The sequence below is a fragment of the Dasypus novemcinctus genome, chromosome 18 (assembly GCF_030445035.2).
Source record: "Dasypus novemcinctus isolate mDasNov1 chromosome 18, mDasNov1.1.hap2, whole genome shotgun sequence".
Lineage (NCBI taxonomy): Eukaryota > Metazoa > Chordata > Mammalia > Cingulata > Dasypodidae > Dasypus > Dasypus novemcinctus.
This window is the reverse complement of record NC_080690.1, coordinates 55,023,007-55,032,290: the sequence shown is the minus strand read 5'-3', so window position 1 is coordinate 55,032,290 and position 9,284 is coordinate 55,023,007. Positions and strand designations below refer to the sequence as shown.

The window sequence follows — 9,284 nt, the reverse complement described above, 5'->3', positions numbered from 1 at the left end:
GAACCAACCAGGATATACATTTTAAGAAATGAGTCTACATGGTTGTGGGGACTAGCAAGTCCAAATTCCACAGGTCAGTCCACTAGGAGTCCTGGTAAGAGTGGTGCTGACGTCTTGAGTCCAAATTCCTTTGGCTGGAAACTCAGGGAGAAGTGTAGGGTGTGGTCTTCTGGCAGAGTTCCTTCTGATTGGGTGAAGCCCACTCACATTATTGAGGTCTACTTTTACTTAAAGTCCACTGATTGTAAATGCTAATCCCATCTATGAAATACCTCCACATGACAACTGGGCCAATGTTTGATTAAACAATCGGATACCTTAGTCTATCCAAGCTGGCACATAAAATAACCATCTAAAATTTGCCAACACCTGTGTTGCTTAGCCCTACTGGACTCACTTTGGCAAGGCTCTCCAAAGGAACCCCAGGCTGTGGCTCTTATCACCTGCACTTCCTTTGCCATTGTCTGAATCAGATTAGCAGACAGCTATTACTTCTGTCTGCCTAGCTGCTAGTCTCCTTTAATCTATATAGATATAGATAAATTCTATATTACAGATATGCTCCTGATTATACCAAGCCTGGAGGTCTTCAGTTAAACTGATAAAGAAATGAATCATTTGCAAGGTGCAGAAATTCACTCAAACTACTTGAAGTTAAAAAATTATTTAATTAACTACTAAGGGGAAAATAGTATTTTCACAGTGGGGAGAACCCAGCAGACATACCTTAACCAAATGATCAGTGAACATCACCAGTCATGGGACAAACTGTGAAATGCCAAGAAGAATACAATAGCATGTCAGAATTATTCCTGACTAAAATGCATAACCTCAATCTAATCATGAGGAAGACACATACAAAGTGAGGGCTATTCTAAAAAATAACTGGCCTGTAATCTTCATATAGCAATGTGATTCAATACAAAAGGAGACAGAGGAACTGTTTCAGATTAAAGGAGACTAACACATGACAACTGAATGCCATACATGTAATTTCTATAAAGGACATTATGGGGACAATTGGCTAAATCTGAATAAGGTTTGTAGATTCGATATTAGTATTATATCAATGTTAATTTCATTATATGATTGTTATGTCAGAGAATGCCTTGTTCTAGGAAGTATGCACTTTCATATTTAGGGTAAAAGGATATTATGTCTTCAATTTACTCTCAAACAGCTGAGAAAAAATAAATAGGTATATATACACAGAGAGCAAAGGATTAGCAAATGGGGTAAAATATTGATATTTGGAGAATGTGGGTGAAGACTTGTATATTGGAATTCTTTGTATCAGTCTTAAAATTTTTTCTGTGAGTCCAAAAGTATGTTGGAAAAAAGTATGTTAAAATTAAAGAACAAGCATTTGTTGTAAAGGTGTGTGGAAATGCCATAGAAGCTAAGAATAGGAAGTGCAGCTGGGTCTCATGGGCCATGGAATCTATCCAGCTCCTTTTATCTTTCATTGGTCATGTGGTCTTTTGTCTTCATCCCTCAGCAGATTTCTCCATTCACTCTTTGTAGACACTTAGCTTCCTTCCTTGCCCATAATTATTACTTGTTCAGGGATTGGCTGTCCAAGTTCTTTAGTACCCTGATGCCCAGAACTTCACAGCTGCCCGACTCTGAACTTTAGTGCCCCTATTCCAGATTTCAGACAGACAAAATAAGGTCAGTCCAGGCAGGACTAAATACCTCATGGGATAAGAAAAGTAAATCACAATGAAACTTAAGAATCCCTAAAACTGGATGAAAATGAAAATACTACCTGTAAAAACTTGTGAAATGTATTACAAGTAGAATTTCAAGGGAAATTTTTAATTTTAAATGCTTATATTAGAAAAGAGGAAAACTTCTAGAGTTATTGGGAAATAGCTACAGAATAAGCCTGAAGAAAGCAGAAGGAAAGAAAAAATGAAAATAAGAATAAATTAATAAAAAATGAAAAAATTGTACAATAGAGATTTTCTTAAAAGTCAGCACTATGTTCTTTGGAAAAACTAACAAAATGACAACCTCACTGACAAAGAGGAGGTACAAGTCATCAAGATTATGAATGAAAATGATGAGATAATTACAAAAAGTAGGAATTAAAAATAGAGTAAGACACTTAATACTCGCTAGAATGGCTATTACTAAAATAATGGAAAATGACAAATGTTGGCAAGGATACAGAGATATAGGATCTTGGTGGTTCCTCAGAAAGTTAAGTATAGAATTAGATAATGATTTGGCAATCCCACTTCTAGATTGTTTTAGTTTCCTAGCTGTTAAAACAAATACCCCATTCAATGGGTTGGCTTAACAATAGAAATTTATTAGCTCATGATTTCAGAGGCTAGAAGGCTTGCTTCTCTCCTGGGTTGGTATCTTTTGGTTGGTCAGTAATCTTTGGGGTTTGTTGGGCTTCTTGACTGTGCATATTCATGTCTTTCATTAAACTTGGGGGGGGGGTGGACTGCCATTATTTCTTTGAATATTCCTTCTGTCCCTTTCTTTCTTCTCCATCTAGGTCTCTCATAATGCATATATTAGTATGCTTGATGGTGCCCCACTGGTCTTTTAGGCTTTGTTCACTTTTTTCCATTCATTTTTCTTTCTTCTCTTTAGTGTGAATCATTTCAAATGCCTTGTCTTCAAATTCACTGATTCTTTCTTCTGCCAGCTCTAATTTGCTCTTGAAACCCTCTAGGGAATTTTATATCTCTTTTATTGTGGTCATCAACTCTAATATTTCTTTTTTGTCTCTTTTAAAAATTTCCATCACTTTATTGATATTCTCATATTGTTCATAAACCATTTTCCTGAGAACCTTTAGTTTAGTTTTGTTTTTTTATCTCTTTGTGCATATTGAAGATCATTTTTTAAAAGTCTTTGTCTGGTGCGTCCAAAGTCTGGTGTTCTTTGTTGATGGTTTCTGAAGTTTCTTGTTCCCTTGGATGGGCCATCATTTTCTCTTTCTTTGCCTTGTAATCTTTTGTTGCACACTATACATTTTATTTTATTTATTTATTTCTCTCCTCTTCCCCACCCACCCCGGTTGTCTGTTCTCTGTGTCCATTTGCTGTGTCTTCTTTGTCCGCTTCTGTTGTCGTCAGCGGCACGGGAATCTGTGTTTCTTTTCGTTGCATCAGCTCTCCGTGTTAGCGGTGCCATTCCTGGGCAGGCTGCACTTTCTTTCGCGCTGGGCGGCTCTCCTCACGGGGCACACTCCCTGCACATGGGGCTCCCCTATGCGGGAGGCACCCCTGCATGGCATGGCACTCCTTGCGCGCATCAGCACCGTGCATGGGCCAGCTCCACACAGGTCAAGGAGGCCCAGAGTTTGAACCACGGACCTCCCATGTGGTAGATGGACGCCCTAACCACTGGGCCAAGTTTGCCGCCTCACACTATACATTTTAATGTTTTAGTGTGTTAATTCTGGGATTTAGTCCCTGAGCTCTCTGTTCCAACTAGTAAAATGACAGTGATCTCCTTGAGTGCCAGGAGCTAACAGAAATAAACAACACAATGCAAAAATACTCTGGTATTTTCTGAGCCTGTGCTTTGTTCTGGGTTATTCTCCTGGACTTAGGAATTCCCCTTTTACAGGAATCTGAATGTCTCCTCTATTTCCTATGAAATAGAATTGTATTTCTTAAAACTGATGATCCTTTCCCCCATGCTCCTCGATTTAATTGTTTTCTTACATTGTTTTATTTGTGTGCAAGTTGCTTCAGCCTGCAGGGCAAGTTCTAGGAGGGCAAACCCAGGAGGAATGTCCTGGTTCAGGCTTTTAGGCTGCCACCCAATAGATTGGCACAAACCTACGGGCACTCCAGTATGCACTGTTCCCTCTAGAACAGGGACAGAGACCCACAATGGGAGCACAGCCTACCTGGATAGTCTGAAAATGTTCAAAATCATCATTTTCTGGTTCCTTTTTGCTTAAGAGTTTGAGTCTCAGCTTATCCCTTTTTTCTTGGATTTCATTGTAAGCTACAAGGGGAAGCTAACCTGCACCTTCCATATTTAACTTGGAAATCTCCTCCATAAATATTCAAGTTCATAGCTTACAATTTCTACTTTTAATCCAACGTCAGAACACAATTTGCCAAGATATCTGCCATTTCCTAACAAGTTTTGCCTTTCTTCCAACTGCCAATAACACATTAATCATTTCCTTCTAAGGCTCAATGGTGGTTCCTTTAAAGTCCACATTTCTACTAACTGTCTCTCCAAAGCAATCTAGGCTTTTTCTAGCAAGCTCCTCACAATTTTTCCAACCTCTATCCCCTACCCAATTCCAAAGTTGTTTTCACATTTTTAGGAAGTAGTTATAGCAGAACCCCATTCTCTGGGTTTAGTTGCCTGGTTGCTAAAACAAATACCATAAGGAAGCAGATTTGGCTCAACTGATAGAGCATCTGCCTACCACATGGGAGGTCCAGGGTTCAAACCCATGGCCTCTTGACCCATGTGGAGCTGGCCCACATGCAATGCTGAGGGGTGCAAGGAGTGCCCTGCCATGCAGGGGTGTCCCCCATGTAGGGGAGCCCCAAGCGCAAGGAGTGTGCCCCATAAGGAGAGCTTCCCTGTGCAAAAAGTGCGGCCTGCCCAGGAGCACACACGGAGAGCTGACACAGCAAGATGACGCAACAAAAAGAGACACAGATTCCCATTGCCGCTGACAGGAATACAAGTGGTCACAGAAGAACACACAGCGAATGGACACAGAGAGCAGACAAAATGAGGGGGAGGGGACGGGAGAGAAATTAATAAAAAATAAATCTTTAAAAAAATAAAAATAAAAAATAAAACAAATATCATACAGTGGGATAGCTTAAACAATGGGAATTTATTGGTTAACAGTTTTGAGGGTAGGAGAAATCCAAAATTGAGGCACCAGCAAGGAGATGGTTTTTCCCAGAAGACTGGCATTTTGGAGCTGGCAGCAGGCAACTCCTGGTCCTTGGCTTTTCCGCCATAAGGCAATGCATATGGCTTTGTCTTCTCCTTTCTCTTCCTGGTTCCTTTGACTTCCAACTTCCGGATGATCCCCAGGACCACTCTCTCCGTGGCCTTCTCTATAAGGCCTCCAGTAATAGGATTAAGATGAGTCACACCTTAACTGAACTAACTTTATCAAAAAGTCCTATTTCCAATGGGATCACACCCAAAGGAATGGATTAAGGTTAAGAACGTATTTTTCTGGCGTGCACAACTCTAAGCTACCACATAGAGATATATCCAGTAGAATTGAAAACAGGAACTCGAACAGATTTGTACACCAATGTTTAAAGCAGCATTAATCACAATAGACAAAAAGTGGAAACAGCCCAAGCATTCATCAATTGATGAATGGATAAACAAAATGTGTCCATCCATACAATAGAATATTATTCAGCCATAACATGGAATGAAGCTCTGATACATGGAACCACATGGATGAATCTTGAAAACATGCTGAGTGAAATAAGCCAGGCACAAAAGGACAGATATTATATAATTTTGCTTATATGAAATAATTAGAATATGCAAACTTACTGAGACAGAAAGTAGATTTCAGGTTTCCATGGGTGGGCCGGGAAAAGGGGAATAGGAAATTAAATGCTTAATGGATCCAAAGTTTCTGTTTGGGGGATGGAAAAATTTAGGTAATGGACGGTGGTTAAAATGTTAGCACATTTTGAATGTAATCAATGCCACTGAATTGTGTACTTGAAAGTGGCTAAATGGGAAATTTATTTTTGCAGGTTCTTTAGGATTTTCTTTTTTTTAAAAAAGATTTATTTTTTATTTATTTTTCTCGCCCCCCCCCACCATTGTCTGCTCTCTGTGTCCATTTGCTGTGTGTTCTTCTGTGTCTGCTTGCGTTCTTGTCAGCAGCACTGGGCATCTGCATCTCTTTTTGTTGCGTCATCTTGCTGCGTCAGCTCTCTGTGTGTGTGGTGCCACTCCTGGGCAGGTTGCACTTTTTTTCCACATGGGGTGGCTCTTTTTGTGGGGCACACTCCTTGCATGTGGGGCTCCCCTAAGTGGGGGACACCCTTGTGTGGCACAGCACTCCTTGTGCATGGGGCCTCCCTACGCTGGGGACACCTCTGTGTGGCATGGCACTTGTGCACATCAGCACTGCGCATGGGGCAGCTCATTACACAGGTCAGGAGGCTCTGGGTTTGATAGGCAGATGCTCTTATCAGTTGAGCCAAATCCGCTTCCCTAAAGTGGGAAATTTTATGTTTGTATATATGTTATCACAATAAAAATGGAAAAAAATAAAAGTAAGGGCTTTCAATTCTAGAGGTATTTTGTGAGGCTAGAGCCAGCTCAGCTACAGCATGAATATGCATATAGTGGGGGGCCATGGAGGCCTGGGTGGGGTGTTGGAGGCAGAGGGGTGAGGAGGAGCCACCTCCTTGCAAGGAGTGAGAGTGCAGGCAGAGTGGGCTGGTGTGCACAACAGGGCTGCTGAGCACCGGCTGTCCAAGCCCCAGCGTGGTGAGAAGATGGGTGCTAAGGACAGGGGTAGCAGCAACAATGGTAGATTGATTCTGTAGGGAATGATCGGAGACATAAATATATTAAAGATAGTGAGAGCCAGCTTTCTCACTACCAGAGAAGGAAGTTACAAATCTGGACGGGAGAAAATATGAACCCAGTAGGGATGGATTTGAATTGGCGATATCAAGTGCAAACTCAGAGATTTCAAATTTAATAGGTACAGAAATAAATATAGTTTTAAAATATATGTGGGTAAACATGCGTGTGTGTGCATACATTTACATCCATATAGTCCTTCGTTTTTCTCCACCTAGAGGGCTAGGGAGCAGTGATGCTCCAATAACAATGAGCCTTAGCACAAAGGCCTTGGCTATTAACTAGTATCTCAACTGTAAGAAACCAGGACTCCTTGGAGTAATTACTGATTCTAAGGCTTGGGCAGAGGAAGTACAAGTTGAGCCTGGAATATCTTTTGTACCAGAAAGTAAGGAGTGCTCCGAAGAATGACGAAGGAAATCAAAAGGACTGAGAGGCCCCCTTGAAAGTCTTCCACGGGCGAAAGCAGGGACAATTTAAGTCTCAAAATACATTGGATTTTAACTCTGTTAATTTATCTAGGAAACTGAGACCACACTGTTTATAAGTACGTAAATAGATACATGATAGATCTGTAGAAAAGAGAGACACAACTTAATAAATAAAAGGGGAAAATAGTAACTTTACAGTATAGGAGGCTGACGGACAGCACCTTAATCACACGATCAAATTAAATATCATCAGTAACAGGACAGATTTCAATCATGTTACACCTGATAGGGGGCAATGAGAAGCCACAGTATCACTTCTGTGACATTCTTGCCAAAGAAACATAACCTGAATCTAATCATGATGAAAAATTAGACAATCCCAAATTGAGGAATATTCTACAAAACAGCTGATCTAGAATCTTCACCTGTCAGGATGATGAAAGTCAGTAAATGACTGAGGGCCTGAAAAGCAAGTTAGTGGGCCAGTTGGAAAATTGTGAATGGAGCTGAGAATGAGGTGACAGTAACGTATCAGCATTCAAGTCCTGATTTTCAGGGTCGAGTACTGTGGATACATAGGAGAATGTCCTTGCTTGTAGGAAAGTACATAGGATGGTTGGCACCCAGGCAGAAACTCACTCTCAAAGGGCTCAAGGGAAAAGAGCTCTGTGTACTGTACTTAAAACTTTTCAGGAAACTTGAGAATGTATAAAAATAAAATTTTATATGAAAAAGAAGAGAACACCATCAACAACTCTATGGCAACAATTTTTTTAAAAAAAACAGGCGAAATTGGCATATTCTTAGAAAAATAAAACTCATTAAAACCGACTACATAAAAAACTCAGTACAAAGACTAAATAATAAAATTAAAATTTAGGTCTGATTCACTAATAAATATAGATGCAACAATCCATAAATGAAATACTAGTGACAGAATCTAAGATGGTGTATAAAAAGGATAATAAACCATGACCAAGTTGGATTTATTCCGAGTATATAAAAGGATGGCTTAATATTTTAAAATCTATAAATAAATCACATATGTAGAATAAAAGTTATGACCACCTCAAAAATTCATTAAAATATTAGATGAAGCTCAACATTCATGATTTTTAAAAAGAAACTGCTTATACTTAGTACATTAGAAATAAAGGCAAGTTTCTTAACCAAATAAAGTATCAATTGAAAAAACTGACAGCAAACCTTATCCTAAATGGAAAAATATTAAAAACATTCAGTTTAAAATTAGAAACAAGCCAAGAAGGCATCATTTCTATTAAAATTGTATTAGAGGGAAGTGGACTTGGCCCAGTGGATAGGGCATCCGTCTACCACAAGGGAGGTCCGCGATTCAAACCCCGGGCCTCCTTGACCCGTGTGGAGCTGGCCTATGTGCAGTGCTGATGCACGCAAGGAGTGCCCTGCCACGTAGGGGTGTCCCCGACGTAGGGGAGCCCCACGTGCAAGGAGCGCGCCCCATAAGGAGAGCCACCCAGCGCGAAAGGAAGTGCAGCCTGCTCAGGAATGGTGCCGCACACATGGAGAGCTGACACAACAAGATGACGCAACAAAAAGAAACACAGATTCCCGTGCTGCTGACAACAACAGAAGCAGACAAAAGAAGACCCAGCAAATAGACACAGAGAACAGACAACCAGGGTAGGGGTGGGGTGGGGGGAGGGGAGAGAAATAAATAATAAATAAATAAATAAATAAATCTTTTTAGAAAAAGACTATTTCCCCATTATATGATCATTTTCAGAAAAAAATCCAGAAGACTTTTCAAATGAATTATTAAAACTGATTGGAGTGGCTGCGGACGGCAGCATCCTTGGTAGTGCAGTGGCCTGTTGCTTGTATGGGTTGCCGTAAGGGACCTTGGAGACAGCCCTTGCCTGTTGATGATCCTGTCTGTGACCTCGTGCTATCCCCAATCCAGACTCCAGACGGGTATGTGAGTTGCCTTTGGAAAGAAAAGCCTCAGGGGATGGTGGCCCAGGTCTTCGTGTCCATCTGCCCCAAGCTTCAGAACAAGGAGCTTGTGACTGAGGCGCTGCGCGGCTCCACATTCATATTCCCTGGTCGCCAGAAAATCCACATCTCCAAGAAGAGGGGCTTCACCAAGTTCAGTGCTGACGGATCTGAAGACACAATGGCCACGAAGTGCCTCCTCCTGGAAGGCTGTGGGGTGAAATACATCCCCAACCATGGCCCGTTGGACAAGTGGCGGGCCCTGCACCCGTGAGGGCTTTGCCAGACTGCCCTCAC

General features: G+C 41.0%; 1 pseudogene; it reads left to right on the top strand.

The window, feature by feature from the left end:
* The first annotated feature begins 8,784 nt into the window (after nucleotides 1-8,784).
* Nucleotides 8,785-8,906, top strand: LOC111765692 (small nucleolar RNA SNORA70; annotated as a pseudogene).
* Nucleotides 8,907-9,284: the final 378 nt, after the last annotated feature.